The sequence below is a fragment of the Schistocerca serialis genome, chromosome 7 (genome assembly GCF_023864345.2).
Source record: "Schistocerca serialis cubense isolate TAMUIC-IGC-003099 chromosome 7, iqSchSeri2.2, whole genome shotgun sequence".
Classification (NCBI taxonomy): Eukaryota; Metazoa; Arthropoda; class Insecta; order Orthoptera; family Acrididae; genus Schistocerca; species Schistocerca serialis.
Window position 1 is genome coordinate 450136489 of NC_064644.1, and position 20101 is coordinate 450156589.

Consider the following 20101-nt stretch of genomic DNA (forward strand, 5'->3'; position numbering starts at 1 on the left):
CCGCAAAAATGGGAAAACCGCAAAAATGGGAAAACCGCAAAAATGGGAAAAACCGCAAAAATGGGAAGAACCGCAAAAATGGGAAAACCGCAAAAATGGGAAAACCGCAAAAATGGGAAAACCGCAAAAATGGGAAAACCGCAAAAATGGGAAAACCGCAAAAATGGGAAAACCGCAAAAATGGGAAAACCGCAAAAATGGGAAAACCGCAAAAGTGGGAAAACCGCAAAACTGGGAAAACCGCAAAAGTGGGAAAAGCGCAAAAGTGGGAAAAGCGCAAAAGTGGGAAAAGCGCAAAAGTGGGAAAAGCGCAAAAGTGGGAAAAGCGCAAAAGTGGGAAAAGCGCAAAAGTGGGAAAAGCGCAAAAATCGGAAAACCGCAAAAATCGGAAAACCGCAAAAATCGGAAAACCGCAAAAATCGGAAAACCGCAAAAATCGGAAAACCGCAAAAATAGGAAAACCGCAAGTATGCCAGAAGAGAAATTTGGGGCACAACTTTACTAGAAGAAGGCATCGGTTGGTAGGATGGGTTCATGAGTAATGGGAAAAGTGTAAGAGCAGCAAAAGCGCAACAGCGGCAATAGCGCAACAGCGGCAAAAGCGCAACAGCGGCAAAACGCAAAAGCGGCAATACGCAAAAGCGGCAAAACGCAAAAGCGGCAAAACGCAAAAGCGGCAAAAAAGCAAAAGCGGCAAAAAAGCAAAAGCGGCAAAAAAGCAAAAGCGGCAAAAAAGCAAAAGCGGCAAAACGCAAAAGCGGCAAAAAAGCAAAAGTGGCAAAAACGCAAAAGTGGCAAAAACACAAAAATCGGAAAAACGCAAATTTGGCAGAAGAGAATTCTGTGGCACAACTGGACTAGAAGGAGGCAGGATGGGTTCATGAGTAATGGGGAAAATGCAAACACGGGGCATGGGCGCAAACATGGGGCACGGGCGCAAACACGGGGCACGGGCGCAAACACGGGGCACGGGCGCAAACACGGGGCACGGGCGCAAACACGGGGCACGGGCGCAAACACGGGGCAAAGGCGTAAATACGGGAAAATAGCAAATACGGGTAAATAGCAAATACGGGAAAGTAGCAAATATCGGAAAATAGCAAATATCGGAAAATAGCAAATATCGGAAAATAGCAAATATGGGAAAATAGCAAATATCGGAAAATAGCAAATATGGGAAAATCGTCCTTTCTGCATTCTGAATTTTAATTTGGTTCGCGATTTCTTTATTTTGTCTTGTCATGGCTTCCATCATTAATTGTAATAATGCTGTCAGATAGGTGGGGCCTATTGCTTTTCTTCTGACGTCCTACGCTCTGTGTTTTCGCCCTAGTGTTGGTTCGCAACCGATTGCATTGAACTGTGCGGTGACACGTTTCTGCTCGAATTCCTTGTACTCTGTGGTGAGGGATCTCTGATTACTTGTACTATGGGTTCTACATATTCAAGATGCAAGTTAAAATCCTCATCGGCTGTCTCTCTACTTTCCTGCTCTTCTGTCGTTTGCTGACTTACGTTTTCTATGCCTTGACGTACATTTTCCTCGTTATGGTGCGTTATCTGTCCTATTTCTCGCGATACTGCATCGTCTGTTGTACTGTCCTCTATTCTCTCTCCATCTTCATGTTTGGTCTCTACCTCAATTCGGTCAACGTCTGGATCTGTCATTGCTAATCTTTCCGAATCCCTTATTTTCTGTTTTAAAAGCAATTCACGCGCCCTACTTCAAGTCAACATGCGCTCATACGATCTCACGCGTTTCATAAACTTTTTGTTCACACGACTTTACACTTATTATGCCCAAGACTGACACTCCATTCACTTACTTGTTGAGTCAGAACCAACTTGTCAACGATGTATCCGCATTGGAGAGAAAACTTAATTCTAACAAATTAAAATTCATAACTTAATTATGCTATTGTCTCTGCTAGAATGTCTCACTTTCTATTGAATACTTTATTACTATCTATCGCTGCAGCTACTGTTTCCAACTTACAAAAAAAAAATTTTCTTACGATAATTTTTAACAGGATATTTTTCTGACCTAGTTAGGCATGTGGTCGACCTTCAATCATGGTATTTTACCATCCTGGCAGGGTCACCATTTTCTAACATTCTGCGTGGTGTCTGTTCTAAGTTGTGTCTCCGTACCACTTTCGCGCGATGACGCTCTGAGCGTGTGTTTTAGGGAATTGACTAGTTTGAACCTAGGACCTGTTGCTGGTAAGGAGACGCCAGACCACACATGACTGTAGAGTTCAGCAAGACTAGCGATGATATAACCAAATACTTAATGATTTCAGTGTCAGCTCCACTGCACTCCCTGCAAAAGAATCTTAATACTAACTAAATTTAGTGGAAGGGGTTCAAGGCTTTCCTATTTTTAGTTAGCTGGTAAAATAACGTCGAAAAAGCAGTTAAGTTTACCATTGGAAATTTTATTCTACTCACAAAACATTGTTTATAAATTGTACTACTGATAAAAGGGAATGTTTTAATACAGGATGATAAAAGCTAACTGCGTTCAATGAAAATGTGAACTAATATTCCCTGAATAGGTTTCCTAGTTCAACAGTGGATCGAAGAATGACCTATGCCCTATCACATCTATAATCTAGATTTAAATTAAGTTTCATAAAACAGAAAACTATCAAGATGGTCTACAGTGACCCTCAATTATCTTTAATTACTTATCTAACTTGTCGTAAATTACAGTGGCTGATGTGGCTTCTCAATAATTATATAACAGAAAAATCATCGCATTTGAGATTTTAACTTACGTGGCAAATGTGAATACCATGAGCTTTAATTGACGATCGGCACTAGTATTACGCAAAAAGGTGATGTAACAGATGAGACTTCTGCAGTTCTGGGTTAAGCCTTATGGGCTCCAAAATGCGGCATTGCGTGCGTTCGTTACCTTGTCGGTATTCGTCAGGGGGCGGCGGACGGCACAGCTCCACGCATCTCGCTGTCTTGGAAGCAACTCCTTCCTAACTTCTCCTTACTACAATTTACGGAAGTTGGTTTAAAAAAAAAAAACTATCTGGCTGTGTTTTCATCTGACCAATCAGGGTCTCAATGTTAACCTTAAGCTCCGCCTACAAAAATTCTGTCCATCCAATGAGAAACGTTATACTTTTCGTGGTGGGGCAATGTTTTTAACGTTTGCAACGTAACAGGGACGCGAAAAAGTCTCACGCTAAAACTTGCGGCTGGTGTGGCCCTTTTAGTGTTATCATAAGAGCCATACTGTTCTTCTGGAGGGCTCTAGTTTTTAACATGGGCTGGGGGTGGTCCTGGTGGTTAGCTAGCAACGTGGGTGTCCGTACCTTATCGTAGGGCCATCTAGCATAACACGGTTCTGCTCTCGGCTTCTGTTCTCATTTCTTCCCTCGGAACTGCGTCTGTCTCATGGTGGGAAGGTATGACATGCATTTAGGCATTCTTGTTTTAGTCTGTGGTATTTCATTTGCTCACTCGTTGCTCGTATTACTTTGGTTAATTTAATGTCACGATTTATTCGGAGCTATGCGACATACTAATGGATTTGCTTTTCATGTCATGGTTTTCATGGAAGGTGTTGGATTTGCCTGACACCTTACAACTAATGATGGTCGAAGTAGAGAGGATATAAAATGTAGACGGGCAATGGCAAGAAAAGCAAGTGTTTCTGAAGAAGAGAAATTTGTTAACATCGAGTATTGATTTAAGTGTCAGGAAGTCGTTTCTGAAAGTATTTGTAGCCCGGAACTCGTGGTCGTGCGGTAGCGTTCTCGCTTCCCACGCCCGGGTTCCCGGGTTCGATTCCCGGCGGGGCCAGGGATTTTCTCTGCCTCGTGATGGCTGGGTGTTGTGTGCTGTCCTTAGGTTAGTTAGGTTTAAGTAGTTCTAAGTTCTAGGGGACTTATGACCACAGCAGTTGAGTCCCATAGTGCTCAGAGCCATTTGAAAGTATTTGTATGGAGTGTAGCCATGTATGGAAGTGAAACATAGACGGTAAATAGTTTGGACAAGAAGAGAATAGAAGCTTTCGCAATGCAGTGCTACACAAGAATGCTGAAGATTAGATGGGTAGGTCACATAACTAATAAGGTGCTATTGATTAGAATTGGGGAGAAGAGGAGTTTGTGGCACAACTTGACAAGAAGAAAGAACCGGTTGGTAGGACATGTTCTGAGGCATCAAGGGATCACAAAATTAGCATTGGAGGGCAGCGTGGAGGGTAAAAATTGTAGAGGGAGACCAAGAGATGAATACACTAAACAGATTTAGAAGGATGTGGGTTGCAGTAAGTACTGGGAGATTAAGAAGCTTGCACAGGATAGAGTAGCAGGGAGATCTGCATCAAACCAGTCTCAGGACTGAGGACCACAACAACAACAACAACAACAACCAGCTCGTGAACTTAACTGTAGCTAGATGTCTTCGCTCAATTGTATCTTTCCTCGTAGTAACCTCGCGACGTGTGGAAGAGGGTACATTAGAGTGAGCAGCCTACACTGACTCGACAAAATAGTGCTGCGTGCACAGTCTTGCTCTCAGTAGGTATGCCGCGCGTAGTGGCTTTAAGAACAACGAGTCGCTCTCATTCGAGTGCTGCGATGGACCAGTACTGTAATACCCCTTGTGCTGGATGCGAAACCTCGTATTTTTGTCTGCCCTAAGGCTTCTGTCTTCCAGCCTGTTGGAAGAGATACACTTGGAATGTTACATAGGGAGAGATGTGGGCCACTAAGTGCTGAAGTCCCAAGGGTTTTATGTATTTACATTCTTTATCCTAAATTTGGAAAGGTTTTGTTGTATTAGCGACATGGCTCTAACCGAGCAGTGCCTGAGTTTACATTCTTTACTGTTTACGTTATATATGTTTTAAGTTTGAGAGTTCTTCAAATACTTCAGTTGCCAATTTAATGCTCTGAAAACATTGTGAAACGTCCCCTTTGAACAATTATACATGACAGTCCTTTACCTGACACACAATATTTTTTAGCGCAACGCAATCTGACTTTCAAAAAAACCCCTACGAAAGAATGGCCCTGACTAACATTAACCTATACGTTTCACAAATCACTTACCTCACAAAAATCTTCGCTGTTCAAGCTACTGCAATACAGCGAGCGCCACTACTGCCAGCTAAATAAAAGATTCAAACTACTGAAGGCACTAACTACTGATAGGGATAGTTAGCAAATGAAAGATATTAATAGAGAACAAACAATGTATTTACCTTGATATCATCATATATAAATATAGCAGTTCGTGACAAATTTCAAAACTCCGCCATCTCTCTCCCCACATCCACCACTGCTGGCGGCTCACCTCCAACTGCGCAACGCTACGCGCTGTTCACATCCAGCTGCCGCTGCCCAACACTACAATGGCAGACAACAATGCAAACTAGACACAGACTGCACACAGCACAGCCAGTGATTTTCATACAGAGGTGGCGTTACCAATAAAAAAAACCTAAACAGCCTACTTACAATTGTAAAATTGCAGCATCGTACCAGGCGATCTGCACGTCAAGAATATTGTGGGAATAGACTATCTGCTTTTTACTTCGAACTGTTGAGCTAGTCTGCGAGGGATTAGCAGAGCGGTCTAGGGCGCTGCAGTCATGGACTGTGCGGCTAGTCCCGGCGGAGGTTCGAGTGCTCCCTCGGGTATGGGTGTGTGTGTCTGCCCTTAGGATAATTTAGGTTAAGTAGTGTGTAAGCTTAGGGACTAAAAACCTTAGCAGTTGAGTCCCATAAGATTTCACACACATTTGTAAGTTTGTTGAGCAAGTCTTTCTGATTCTTCTCCGTTGTGTGTAAGGTTGACGGCAGGAAATTAGTGTAAATTAGAATGTCGGAAAAACTACGCAACGCCAAGTCTCATAACACATCTCTATGTCGACAGTGAAATATTATGGCGTCAATCTTAAGAAATACACTACTGGCCATTAAAATTGCTACACCAAGAATAAACGCAGATGATAAACGGGTATTCATTGGACAAATATATTATACTATAAATGATATGTGATTACATTTTCACGAAATTTGGGTGCATAGATCCTGAGAAATCAGTACGCAGAGCAACCACCTCTGGCCGTAACAACGCCCTTGACACGCCTGGGCATTGAGTCAAACAGCGCCTGTAAAGCGTGTACAGGTGCAGCTGCCCATGCAGCTTCAACACGATGCCACAGTTCTTCAAGAGTAGTGGCTGGAGTATTTTGAAGAGCCTGTTGCTCGGCCACCATTGATCAGACGTTTTCAATTGGTGAGAGATCTGGAGAATGTACTGGCCAGGTCAGCAGTCGAACATTTTCTATATCCAGAAAGGTCTGTACAGGAACTGCAACATGCGGTCGTGCATTATACTGCTGAAATGCAGGGTTTCGCAGGGATCGAATGAAGGGTAGAGCCACGGGTCGTAACACATCTGAAATGTAACGTCCACTGTTTAAAGTGCCGTCAATGCGAACAAGAGGTGACGGAGACGTGTAACCAATAGCACCCCATACCATAACGCCACGTGGTACGCCAGTATGGCGATGCCGAATACACGCTTTCAATGTGCGTTCACCGCGATGTCGCCAAACACGGATGCGACCATCATGATGCTGTAAACAGAACCTGGATTCATCCGAAAAAATGACGTTTTGCCATCAGTGCACCCAGATACGTCGTTGAGCACACCATCGCAGGCGCTCCTGTCTGTGATGCAGCGTCAAGGGTAACCGCAGCCATGGTCTCCGAGCTGATTGTCCATGCTGCTGCAAACGTCATCGAACTGTTCGTGCAGATGGTTGTTGTCTTGCAAACGTCCCCATCTGTTGCCTCAGGGATCGAGTCGTGGCTGCACGATCCGTTACAGCCATGCGGATAAGATGCCTGTCATCTCGACTGCTAGTGATACGAGGTCGTTGGGATCCGGCACGGCGATACGTATTACCCTCCTTAACCCACCGATTCCATATTCTGCTAACAGTCATCGGATCTCGACCAACGGGAGCAGCAATGTCGTGATACGATAAACCGCAATCGCGATAGGCTACAATCCGACCTTTATCAAAGTCGGAAACGTAATAGTACACATTTCTCCTCCTTACACGAAGCATCACAACAACGTTTCACCAGGAAACGCCGGTCTACTGCTGTTTGTGTATGAGAAATCGGTTGGAAACCTTCCTCATGTCAGCACGTTGTAGGTGTCACCACCGGCGACAACCTTGTGTGAATGCTCTGAAAAGCTAATCATGTCACAGCATCATCTTCTTGTCGGTTAAATTTCGCGTCTGTAGCAAGTCATCTTTGTGGTGTAGCAGTTTTAATGACCAGCAGCATATTTGTGTAAGAAATGTAGATAAATCAACTGGCGAGAATAGACTTCGAGGAACATGTGGAAATTTTCCTGAGGTTCAAGAGCAGCCATTGTGATATTTTTTTACAGATAGAAGGTAATTTAACCGCTAAGGCGTAAAAGAGTCAGCTACAGTGCAATTAAATATAAGTAAAGGCTACAAAAGATTAAATGAATAGAAGTTCGTGAAATGTGAACTGTTTTTCATTCGCAACTATCTTTACTGGACTGTGAAAGCGCTTACATGTACACGCATGACAATCGACCCCCGTAATGAATGAGCACGGGTTCGAGCCTGCACACGGTCCTAGTTCCTTTCAAAGGAACTGTTTCAATTTTATCAGTAATTTTCCCCTGATCTGACGCCAGCATTTAAAAATCATCGGAGTGTACTGCTGCGCCTACCACGTAGTCACGTCTTGTCTATAGGGAAGCTATAAAAATACAGGACGTTTGGAAGAGCGACGTAGTGTGGCAACATCAGCGGAGCGAAACAGGAGACAGCGGCAGTGATCCAGCTCAGTCGTCTTTCACATTATGGTCACTATGGAAACTCAATTAATGTAGAAATACTTTCAAAACTTCCTAGTTAAGCTCTGTCCTGATCAAAGATACTTTGGCATTGAAGAGGCACACAGATTTTTAGTATTACACATTGCATATAGCAGAAGTTTATTGTTTTGTGAGTAGTAAGTAAATATACAAACATTAAAAGAGGTGACTGCGACGGGAGTCCAGTTTTGAGTGAATTTTGTGCGTAATATGATATATATATGTTGTTTAACCTATGTTGTGTAACATTTTTGCAAGCTTTGCTGTGGGGCTGGTCGTCATTGTGAGAGCTGACCAGACTGGTCCATTACAGATGAATATCATGAGATGTCAATATGTCGTACAGGCAAGTGCAGGTAGTGTTCTTCCACTGCAGTTCAACTGTACCAGTCTCCTCCTACTAAAAAGCAGAACATTGTTTTTTTTTTCAATGTAGTGAATGCAGTAATTAGCGACATAGTGCGTTTTAATGTATAGATTTAAAGTGCATACACTATTGTCTGTACTGTTAAGTTGGGTTGATCGTTGGAGGGACCTTTAAGATCCAATAATAAATTTAGGTTATAGTTTAGACCGGTTCACAGAACAGAAAAACGCAAGGTGAAAAATAATCAAATATTGAGTCCATTCCTGAAGGTTTTTTGGGAGCAGAGGCAACAGCTTCGCCGCAGGCAATCATGGATCCATTAACGGATATCTCAAGGTAGTTATAAATTTTAGCCACGACTGTTACTGATGTTAATATACGAATTAAGCCAATCTGAAATGAAAACCAAGGTAGAGAACGTTGTAACTAAGCAAGATATGGAGTCAATTACTGTGTGTGATACTGATATAGCTAGAAGACAAGACCAAAGGTCGAATGAAATAATGCAACTGCGTCACGCACAGGAACTATTTTCGAACGAACTGACCAAGGTTGCACAACAGACTGAAGACATAAGCAAGCGCCAGAATACTGTCGTATCTGCAACATATCAGTTAAATATGACTACTAACAGTTTGTCATTAGGATATCAGAAACTCATTCCTGAGTAATTTAACAGACAAGTTTTTCAGGGGCTGTATGCAGAAGCTGAATTTTTTCGGGTATAATGATGGTGTAGAACTAAAAGAGAAACTCTGTGTAGATACAAATAAATGTGACGGTCATTATCCAACATACCGATCTCTGTATTAGAAGTAAATATTAAAGGACTTCCTGGTACTGTGGTTTTGGACGCTGGTGCTTCGGTAAATGCGATCTCCCCAATATCTTTGAAAGGTTGTCTTAAGGAAAGGAGTTGTGTACTTCCACTGCAGACAATTGTAGGTTAGATGATGGTTGGAGCTGTCGGCACTCTGTCGCAGACTGTGAAGATACGAATGATGCTTACACTAAGACTGCGAAATGTAGCTATTGCCGCTCGGGATTAGCGGAGCGGTCTGGGGAGCTGCAGTCATGGACTGTGCGACTGGTCCCAGCGGAGGTTCGAGTCCTCCCTCGGGCATGGATGTGTGTGTGTGTGTTTATCCTTAGGATAATTTAGGTTAAGTAGTGTGTAAGCTTAGGGACTGATGACCTTAGCAGTTAAGTCCCATACGATTTCACACACATTTGAACATTTGTAGCTATTCAGTGCACGTTGTTACTAATTAATAAATTGAGGTCGACTGCATCTTAGGATGGGAGGGTATATACGGTAAGGGCGGAAGAATCCATTTCTCTGTTAGAAAGTTTATAATTAAGTTAGAGGGCGCCGAATTCAACTAGACTCGTTGAGAAAGGAAAGGAAGAATGAACGATACTGCAAAGGGTCATGCATAAAGTTGGATAATGACCATAACAGAAGGTCTTCCAACGAAGTGGAACAAAAGGAGAATATAGGCAGTTTGAATGATCACGTCGGCCCGCAGCTCGTGGTCGTGCGGTAGCGTTCTCGCTTCCCACGCTCGGGTTCCCGGGTTCGATTCCCGGTGGGGTCAGGGATTTTCCCTGTCTCGTGATGGCTGGGTGTTTTGTGATGTCCTTAGGTTAGTTAGGTTTAAGTAGTTCTAAGTTCTAGGAGACTGATGACCATAGATGTTAAGTCCCATAGTGCTCAGAGCCATTTGAACCATTTGAATGATCACGTCCATAACAAATCAGAAGAAACCTAGAATCTCACAAAAGATCAGAAGAAACAGTGAGCAAAGTTGATTAATAATTATTATAAACTCTTCGAGGAAAGGCCACGACTCATTAAAGGATACAATTGTCACCTCAAAGTTTTCCATACCAAACCTTCAAACATAACTTTTATCCCATATCGTGGAAGCTCAAATCGGCAACAGAAAAGGAAATTGATCGCATGATTTCGGAGGATTTTATCGAACCCTTGATCAGCCCCTATGGTATACAACTCTTAGTGGCAGCGATGGAAAAGTTCGCCTAGAACTGCGATCGCCTGGTCATGAACAAAATTATTGTTCCATTACACACATATTCAGAGAACATGAACCAGTTGTTTCAAAACTTTCACGGCGTGCAGTACCTAACCAGTATTGAAATGTGTGCTTTGTACTGGCAACTAAGTTTTGATCAAACCTCAGTGAAGTATACAGCATTCCTCTATACAGGGAGAAGCTGTCACTTGTGAGTCCTTCCGTTCGGCATTAAAAGTGCGTGTTGGAAAATTTATACAGACCCTGGGCTATGTACTAGGACCTGCTTGTGACGTCATCTGACTTCATTTGCGGATGATTTGTTGATAGACACATCGACCTAGCAGGAAAATATGGAATTATTAGCTTGTGTACAGGAACCTTTTAGGGAGATCGAAGTAACAGTAATCTTGCCAAAATCGCATTTCCTGTTGAAGATCAAGTTCCTAGGTCACTAAATTGATTCCTAAGGAATTTTCCCGGACTCGGAAAAGATACATGCAATTGAGAACTTTCTGGCGCCAGGGGCTAAGACACAGCTCAAAAGGTTTCTCGATTTCGCTTCGTTTTTCCGTCGTGTGTTCGGGATCAGTCGTTGAATGCTGAAGAATTTTTGAATCCTCTGCTTAAAAACGTAGCATGGCAGTGGATAAATGAATGTCAACAAGAATTCAATGATGTAATCAGAGCATTAGTGAATTCGAGATCATTATATCGTCTGGATATATCGTTGGACTTAGGTTAGCTGATGGATGCATCCTCTGTCGGGCTGAATGCGTGTCTATTTCAAACAAGAGGAACTGACGGAATACTGACATTTTGCCCTGTAGTACTCGCCAGTAGGACCTTGTGTCCATGTGAGCGATCTTACGAGACTACAGAGCAAGAAGCACTGGTTGTTGTTTTGAGCTTTCCGCAAATTTAACTGTTATCTCTACAGATCACATACACCTGTGTAATGTTATCACCAAACTTTAACATTTGTTAACTTTTAAGATGTAACGTTCAAGACTTTCAAGATGGATATTGACGTTACAGGTGTATAATTTTAAGATTTAATATATTAGTGGAAAGGAGAGTTTAGATGCGAATGCCCTATTTCGATTTCCTGAAGGACTCAATCACGAAATAGCTGTAGAAGAACAAACAAAGGATTTTATTACTCTGCTAATTCAAGATCAGTTGAATCGAAGGTATTCCTTGGAATTATTCTTTAGTATTGCTGGATTGCAAGAACAAGATGATGAGTGGTCGAAGTTCGGCAATTACAGCAGTGGTAACACGTCTTACAAAAGTTCTGCAAAATAGTAGATCAAGTCCGTTTCATGCGAGGAGTGAAAATGCGAAGAAAGGGTGTTTTTACATTCTTAGTGACTGTGGAAAGAGACATACGGTAAACACATCAAGAATAGTGCCATTTTGGGGTTAGTGAGAGCACAGACAAGTTAAGAGCCTACTGTTACTTCCAAAAACTCATGCACAAGGTGCTGGAAGAGTTTTACTCTTGTCAGTTATGTCAAAAGATGAAGCCACACAACCGTGGCAGTAAGGATACATTGCATTCAATAGTACCGGACAAGTCTCCAGACGTCCTTTGTGTGGATGTTTGCGGTCCATTGTCTGCACCGGAGGTGCCTATAAGTACCGGGTGATCAAAAAGTCTGTATAAATTTGAAAACTTCATAAAACACGGAATAATGCAGATAGACAGGTAAAAATTTACACACATGCTTGGAAAGACATGGGGTTTTATTAGAACCAAAAAAATACAAAGTTCGCAAAATGTCCGACAGATGGCGCTGGACAGCAAAACGTCAGTACTGCTACCGTGACGGGTGAGAGGTACGCCGATATGTTACAGAATCGCATCATCCCCAGCCTGGCTCATAAACACCTGCTGGAACGTACGATGTTTATGCAGGATGGCGCTCCACCCCATATTGCTAGACGCGTGAAAGATCTGTTACGCGCGTCGTTTGATGATGATCGTGTGCTCAGCCGCCACTTTCATCATGCTTGGCCTCCCAGGTCCCCAGACCTCAGTCCGTGCGATTATTGGCTTTGGGGTTACCTGAAGTTGCAAGTGTATCGTGATCGACGGACATCTCTAAGGATGCTGAAAGACAACTTCCGACGCCAATGCCTCACCATAACTCCGGACATGCTTTACAGTGCTGTTCACAACATTATTCCTCCACTATAGCTATTGTCGAGGAATGATGGTGGACATATTGAGCATTTCCTGTAGAGAATATCATATTTGATTTGTCTCACTTTGTTATGCTAATTATTGCTATTCTGATCAGATGAAGCACCATCTGTCGGACATTTTTTGAACTTTTGTATTTTTTTTGGTTCTAATAAAACCCCATGTCATTCCAAGCATGTTTGTCAATTTGTACCTCTCTGTCCCCATTATTCAGTGATTTATTCAGTTTTCAAATTTGCTTTCTTTGATGTCTTCACGTAAAAGTGTATCAATTACAGACAGCAAACAGTGAACCAATTCTAAATCTATTACTTGACGACGTCGTGTAGCGTGTTGGCAAGGCAAATGCAGTACTGTCGGGTAATGTTTCCAGTTTTACCTGTTTTGCTTATAGAAATGCATTATACAGAGTGTGTGTTTAGCAAATACAAACCTCAAGGTAGCATCCCGAAGGGAGTCCAGTGGGATGGATTATGAGAGAGCTAAACAAATTTATGGACACCTATTGCCATGCCCAACGAACTGTGTACATTGACTACCTGGGGAAATTTGAAGATTCATGAGCAATTTGCCCAGTACTACCAGAAATTTCACAGCAGCATAATTGATGTTTCGTCAAGAAGAGCGGAGTGAGAGGGTAGATGAAATCCCCAACCTACCGAAGGTGAATCCTCATTGGGAAGAAAAGGTTAGAAATGCCCTGGTTAATCTCACAGAGAAGGCGAGAGTACTTAAACGAGCATATGATCGAAGAAGATTGCGGAAGCTAGGTTCAAATGGTTCAAATGGCTCTGAGCACTATGGGACTTGACATCTATGGTCATCAGTCCCCTAGAACTTAGAACTACTTAAACCGAACTAACCTAAGGACATCACACACATCCATGCCCGAGGCAGGATTCGAACCTGCGATCGTAGCAGTCGCGCGGTTCCGGACTGAGGGCCTAGAACCGCTAGACCACCGCGGCCGGCCGGAAGCTAGGTTTTAATATCGGAGAACTAGTGAAAGGTGGCTACACTGAGTCACAGCGCCAGAGATTGCGCCAAAGAGTTTTATTCCGCCGCCTCCACTGGCAGTGCTTGTTCAGAAGTTGTGGTGGTTAGTGCTTTGATGAGAGGATGTTGATAGCTGTACTATTGGAGACCATGTCGTGTGCAGTTGTTTTGATGGGCTAGACAGCAGATGATGCTCGAATGGAGATGTTGTAATGATCAGAGTGTATTTTTAGTCAATATATATGAAGGTAAAAAACATTTTTATTTTTTTTTAAATTTCCTAACTAACAATGCCTCTTGGTCACAGGTTCAGTCAACAAAGCATCTGGCTTGTGTTCATGTATTAGACTGTAATTCGCGTTTCTATGTGCAATTATAGTGTTTCAGTTTTATTTAATTAATTCAGTGTAAATGGTATTTAAAATATCTTGTCTTATTGAGGAAGAACCGTGCCAGATGTGTACGTTTAATCACACTTCCACACACAGAACAGTTACACTTGTGCTTTGTTGTTCGTAGTTTTTGTTTCGTAGCTTTTATAGTTGCTGGGGACTTAATTAATTAATTGTGGTAACTGAAGTTTCCTTTGATTCTTTGTTGTTATTCTATGCTGTCAGATTGCTACTAATACTAGTCAGGGCCAACCGGTTACGAGACAGCGTAACCGGACAGCTACTAAATCAAAAAATTAAAATTATTTGCATTGTAAATAATTAAGCCCCCATGCACTAGTACTCTTGGAAACACACCGTAAGTCTTCGCTGTTAACTAAGGAAAACAAAAAATAGCAACTTCTGTACATTGAGCCACTTACGATTTTGAGAATCGTGTATACTTGGTTATCTGGGAACAAACCGAATGAAAAGGCTTTATCCTCATCAAGATTGAAGAAATATTTCTCTTAATATAACCTAGACTTATCCATGAACTAATACGGAAGTAGATGAGATAATGATTAATTAAAGTTTAATGATTTTTTATATAGTCAGATATAATGATTTTCTTTGAAAGACAGTAGCGTAAGTTAATGAATGTTTCATTCACAGAGCTCAGCAACAAGGATGGTCTGAATATTGTTATCTTATATGTGTAATGACATGTTATAATGTCAAATATGTTCCTGTGGTCTAGGGGCAGCGTCTTTGATAAGTAGTCAAACCGTATTCGATCCTAGGTTCGAAAGCCACCACCGCTCATATTCTGAGTAATAATCAGCATTGGTGGCCGAAGACTTCTGGCGTAAGAAGCCACTCTGTTTGTGGCAACGGCCTTGTCAAAGAGGTTCAGGGCACCGTCCTGTCTTTGTGGTGGGAAACTGTCCCTAGAGGTGGAAGAACCAGCAATGATCTACGGCATAAGGATGTAGAAGGCAATGGAAACCACTGCATTAAAGACACATAACGTGTATACACAGGACAGTAACTGAAAAAGCGTCATGATGATCTCCCCATTGGGGAAAGATTCTCGAATAGTCCCCCATTTGGATCTCTGGAAGGTGAACATGAGAAGAAGATTGAATAAGCAACGAATGGATAACCTTCTACGAATCGGGGTGATGAACGTCAAAAGCTTGAACGTGGTAGGGAAGCTTGAAAATCTGAAAATGGGAATCCAAAGGCTCAATCTATATATAGCAGGCCCAGTGAAGTGAAATGGAAAAAAGACAAGGATTCCTGGCCAGCTGAGTAAAGGTAATATCAACAGTAGTAGAAAATGGTATGAAAAGGAAGTTAGGGCAGACAGTGTGTTACTGTGAATGGTTCAGTGATAGGGCTGTTCTTATCAGAATCGGCAGCAAACCAACATCGACAACGATAGTTCAAATGGTTCAAATGGCTCTGAGCACTATGGGACTTAACGTCTGAGGTCATCAGTCACATAGAACTTAGAACTACTTATACCTAACTAACCTAAGGACATCACACACATCCCTGATCGAGGCAGAATTCGAACCTGCGCCGTAGCGGTCGCGCGGTTCCAGACTGTAGTGCCTAGAACCGCTCGACCATCCCGGCCGGAAATAGTTCAGGAATACATGCCGATGGCGCAAGCTGACGATGAAGATACAAAGAAAGGATATGAGACTATTGAAAGGGTAATACAGTACGTAAATGAAATTCTAATAGTCATTGGGGACTGGAATGCAGTTGTAGGGGAAGGAGTAGAAGAAAAAGCTACAGGTGAATATGGGCATCGTACTAGGAATGAGAGATGAGAAAGACTGATTGATTTCTGTAATAAATTTCTGCTAGTAATAGCGAACACTCCGCTCGAGAATCATAAGAGGAGGAGGCATACTCGGAAAAGGCCGTGTGATACGGGAAAATTTCAGTTAGATTACATCATTATCAGACAGAGATTCCGAAATCAGATACTTGATTGTAAGGCGTACCCAGGAGCAGATATACATGCGGATCGCAATGTAGTAGTGATGAAGAGCAAATTGAAGTTTAACAGATTAGTCAGGAATAATCAATAAGCAAAGAAGTAGTATGTAGTAGTACTAAGGAATGACAAGATACAGTTAATGTTCTCTAAAGCTGTAGATTTAGTAATAAGGAATAGTTCACCAGGCAGCATAGTCTAAGATGGACATCTCTAAAAAGGGCAATCGCAAAGGTGGAAAGAAAAACATAGTACAAAGAAGGTAACTGCGAGAAACCATGTGTAACAGAAGAAATACTTGAGCTGATCAATGAAAGAAGGAAGCACAAAAATGTTCCGGGAAATTCAGGAATTCATAAATTCAAGTCACTGAGGAATGAAATAAATAGTATATTGAAGACAAAACGATATGGCTGCTTGAAGAATGTTAAGAAACAGGAAAGAAATTACTGTCGCAAGGACTGACTCAGCATATAAGAAAGTCTAAACAACTTTTAGTGAAATGAAAAGCAAGGATGTTAACAGTAAGAGTGCAACAGGAATCCCACTATTAAATACAGTGGAGAGAGCGGATCGGTGGAAGCAATACATTGAAGGCCTCTAAGAGGGGATAGTGCAGCCTGTTGTGATAGAAGAAGAAACAGGAATCGTTTTGGAAGAGATAGGGGATTCAGTATTATAATCAGAATTTAAGGGAGCTTTGCAGGAATGAAGATCAAATAAGGAAGAAGGGATACATGACATTCCATCAGAATTCCTAAAATCATTGGGGGAAGTGGCCACAAAACGACTATTCACGCTGGTATGTAGAATGTATCCGACTTTCGGGAAAATATCATCCACACAATTAAGAAGACTGCAAGATAATTATCGCACAATCAGTCAAACAGCTCATGCATCCACGTTACTGACAAGGATAATACACAGAAGAAGGGAAAAGAAAATTGAGTATGTGGTAGATGACAATCAGTTTGGCTTTAGGAAAGGCAAAGGCATCAGAGAGGCAATTCTGATGTTACGGTTGACTATGGAAACAAGAGTTAAGATAAATCAAGACACGTTCATAGGATTTGTCGACATGGAAATAGCTTTCGAGAATGTAAAATGGTGCTAAAAATATAGGGGTAAACCACAGGGAGCGACGGGTAATATACAACACTTACAAGAGCCAAGAGCGAAAAATAAGAATGGACGACCAAAATCGAAGTGCTGGGATTAAAAAGGTGTCAGACAGGGATGTCGTCTTTCGCCCCTACTGTTCAGTCTATACATTGAAGAAGCAATGATGGATATAAAAAAGAGTTCAGGAGTGTAACTAAAATTTAAGGTGAAAGGATATCAATGACACGATTCGCTGATGATATTGCTATCCTGAGTGAAAGTGAAGAAGAATTACAAGATCTGCTGTTCAGAATGAACAAGCTAATGAGCACAGAATATGGACTGAGAATAAAGCTAAGAAAGATGAAAGTAATAAGAAGTAGTAGAAACGATAACAGCATGAAACTTAATACTATGATTGATGCTCTCGAAATAAATAATGTCAAGGAATTCTACTAAATAGGCAGTAAAACAACCAATGACGGACGGAGCAAGGAGGACATCAAAAGCAGACTAACACTGGTAAGAAGGACATTCCAGCCCAAGAGAAGTCTACTGGTATCGAACTTGGGCCTTAATGTGAAGAAGCAGTTTCTGAGAATATATGTTTGGAGCACAGCACCGGACTGTGGGAAAACCGGAACAGGAGATAATTGAAGCATTCTGCGCAGAATGGGAGAGGATAGGAATATGTGGAGGACACTGACAAGGAGAACGGACAATGATAGAAACCCTGTTAAGACTTCAGGGGATGAATTCCATGATACTAGAGAGAGCTGTAGAGAGCAAAAACTGTAGAGGAAGGTAGAGACTGGAATATATACCCAGCGAATTATTGAGGACGTAGGTTGCAAGTGATACTCAGAGATGTAGAGGTAGGCACAGGAGAGGAATTCGTGGTGGGATGAATCTAACCAGTCAGAAGACGGATGACTAAAAAAAAAAAAAAAAAAAAAAAAAAAAAAAAAAAAAAAAAAAAAAAAAACGAGAAGTGTGTATTTTTATGTCAGCTAGTGTTGAAACTTCCCCTTTGAACAATTTTATATATGACTGTGCTTAAACTGACACACAATATTTTGTTAGCGCAACGCAATCTGACTTTCAAAAAAATCCCTACGAAAGAATGGCCCTGACTAACATTAAACTATACCTTTCACAAATCACTTACCTCACAAAAATCTTCGCTGCTCAAGCTACTGCAATACAGCGAGCGCCACTACTGCCAGCTAAATAAAAGATTCAAACTATGGAAGGAACTAACTACTGATAGGGATAGTTAGCAAATGAAAGATATTAATAGAGAACAAACAATGTATTTACCTTGATATCATCATATATAAATATAGCAGTTCATGACAAATTACAAATCTTCGCCATCTCTCTCCCCACATCCACCACTGCTGGCGGCTCACCTCCAACTGCGCAACGCTACGCGCTGTTCACAGCCAGCTGCCTAACACTACAATGGCGAGTATTACAACAATGCAAATCAGCCACAGACTGCACACAGCACAGCCAGTGATTTTCATACAGAGGTGGCGTTACCATAAAAAAACCTAAACAGCCTGCTTACATAGAGAAAACATAAACAGCCTACTTACATAGCCCCCATGCTCCCCACAAAAAATTTTTTTTACAAATGGTGTTGGGCACTGGCCAATACAGATTTAAAAATTTTTTTTTTCATAATTACAATAACAAAGAAATCAAATGCACACACTTATTGATACAATGTTGGTCAAAAGCTAAAATTTTCTCACAGTCTGTAAAGACAGTCCTGATTCATCACAGTAAAATTACAGTGTTTTTCCTTTTTTTTTCAAAGTCTGAACAGTAAAAGAAAATGCACACAGAAGTAGTGGATTTCCATGCAGTCTTGAAGAAGTAGTGTTGTCCTTCCAACGGAAAGACAGTGCTGACTCGACATGCATACAGGTAATGGGCCACAACAGAGTAAACCCACAGCAGAGTCAGTTGACGTTTTGAAGAATATTGGTAGTTAGGTCATCACAGAGCAGACCCACTGTAGTCCTGGTAGAGATTACGGTATTGGTGGGCCACCAGAGGTGCAGACCCACTGCAGTCCTTGTAGAAATAATGGCATGGTGGGTCATCATAGATGCAGACCCACTGTAGTCCTTGTAGAGATAATGGTACTGGTGGGTCATCAAAGATGCAGACCCACTGTAGTCCTTGGAGAGATAGCCAGCAGCCATCTGTTGTGACTGTGCAGGTGCACAATCACCGTTGAAGAGTCTTGCGGATAATATAGCAAGTCCATAAACCACCACTTATGCACTCACAAAGTTTTTGAAATTGTCCTTAGAACCAGCAATGCTGTTATCCAGTCCCTTGCTGAATCATTAACACACGTGCAAACACTATCAGTCCCTACTTCTCACATATTGTCCATATACTATGACCAACAGAAACGTGTGCAGTGAAATGTAACTTACAAGTTAATAATATCATGAACTGGTGACAATTACAATTTTATAACATAAGAATACAATAACAAAGGTACAAAACACATCATTAAAAACATAATAATACAGATAACGTTTGTAGTAATAGGGGCTTTACAAAAGAATAGAAATAAACATATACATCAGTGTTACAGGAATTATGACATAAGTAAATACATAAAAGATCAGAATAACTTTTGAAACATCAACTTTACACATGAGCATTAAAACAAAACAGAATTAATAATGTCTAACATCTTTACAAAGTAAATAACATATTATTAACGCAAATTATATTTGAGGATAACAGTATTCCTCATCTTAGTTCATGTAGCTGAGTATGAGAAAAATTCTACAACAAAAGTCTGATGAGGTAAACATATAAAGACAGGAAGAACATATATACACAAGGGTACCCAAACACATAGTGGGATAACACAAAAGGAAAGGACAGGGTTTGTTTCATTGCAGTATTTTGCAAACAAAACTTTCTTTGCTTCTTGGAGATCTCCCTTCATTCATCATTATTCCCAAAAGTCCTATCTAAGCCTGCTTTCTGTATTTTGTTCATATCCTCTGTCAAAAACAGTTTTTCTCTCTGCTTTCTGTATTCTGTTCACATCCTCTGTCAATAATA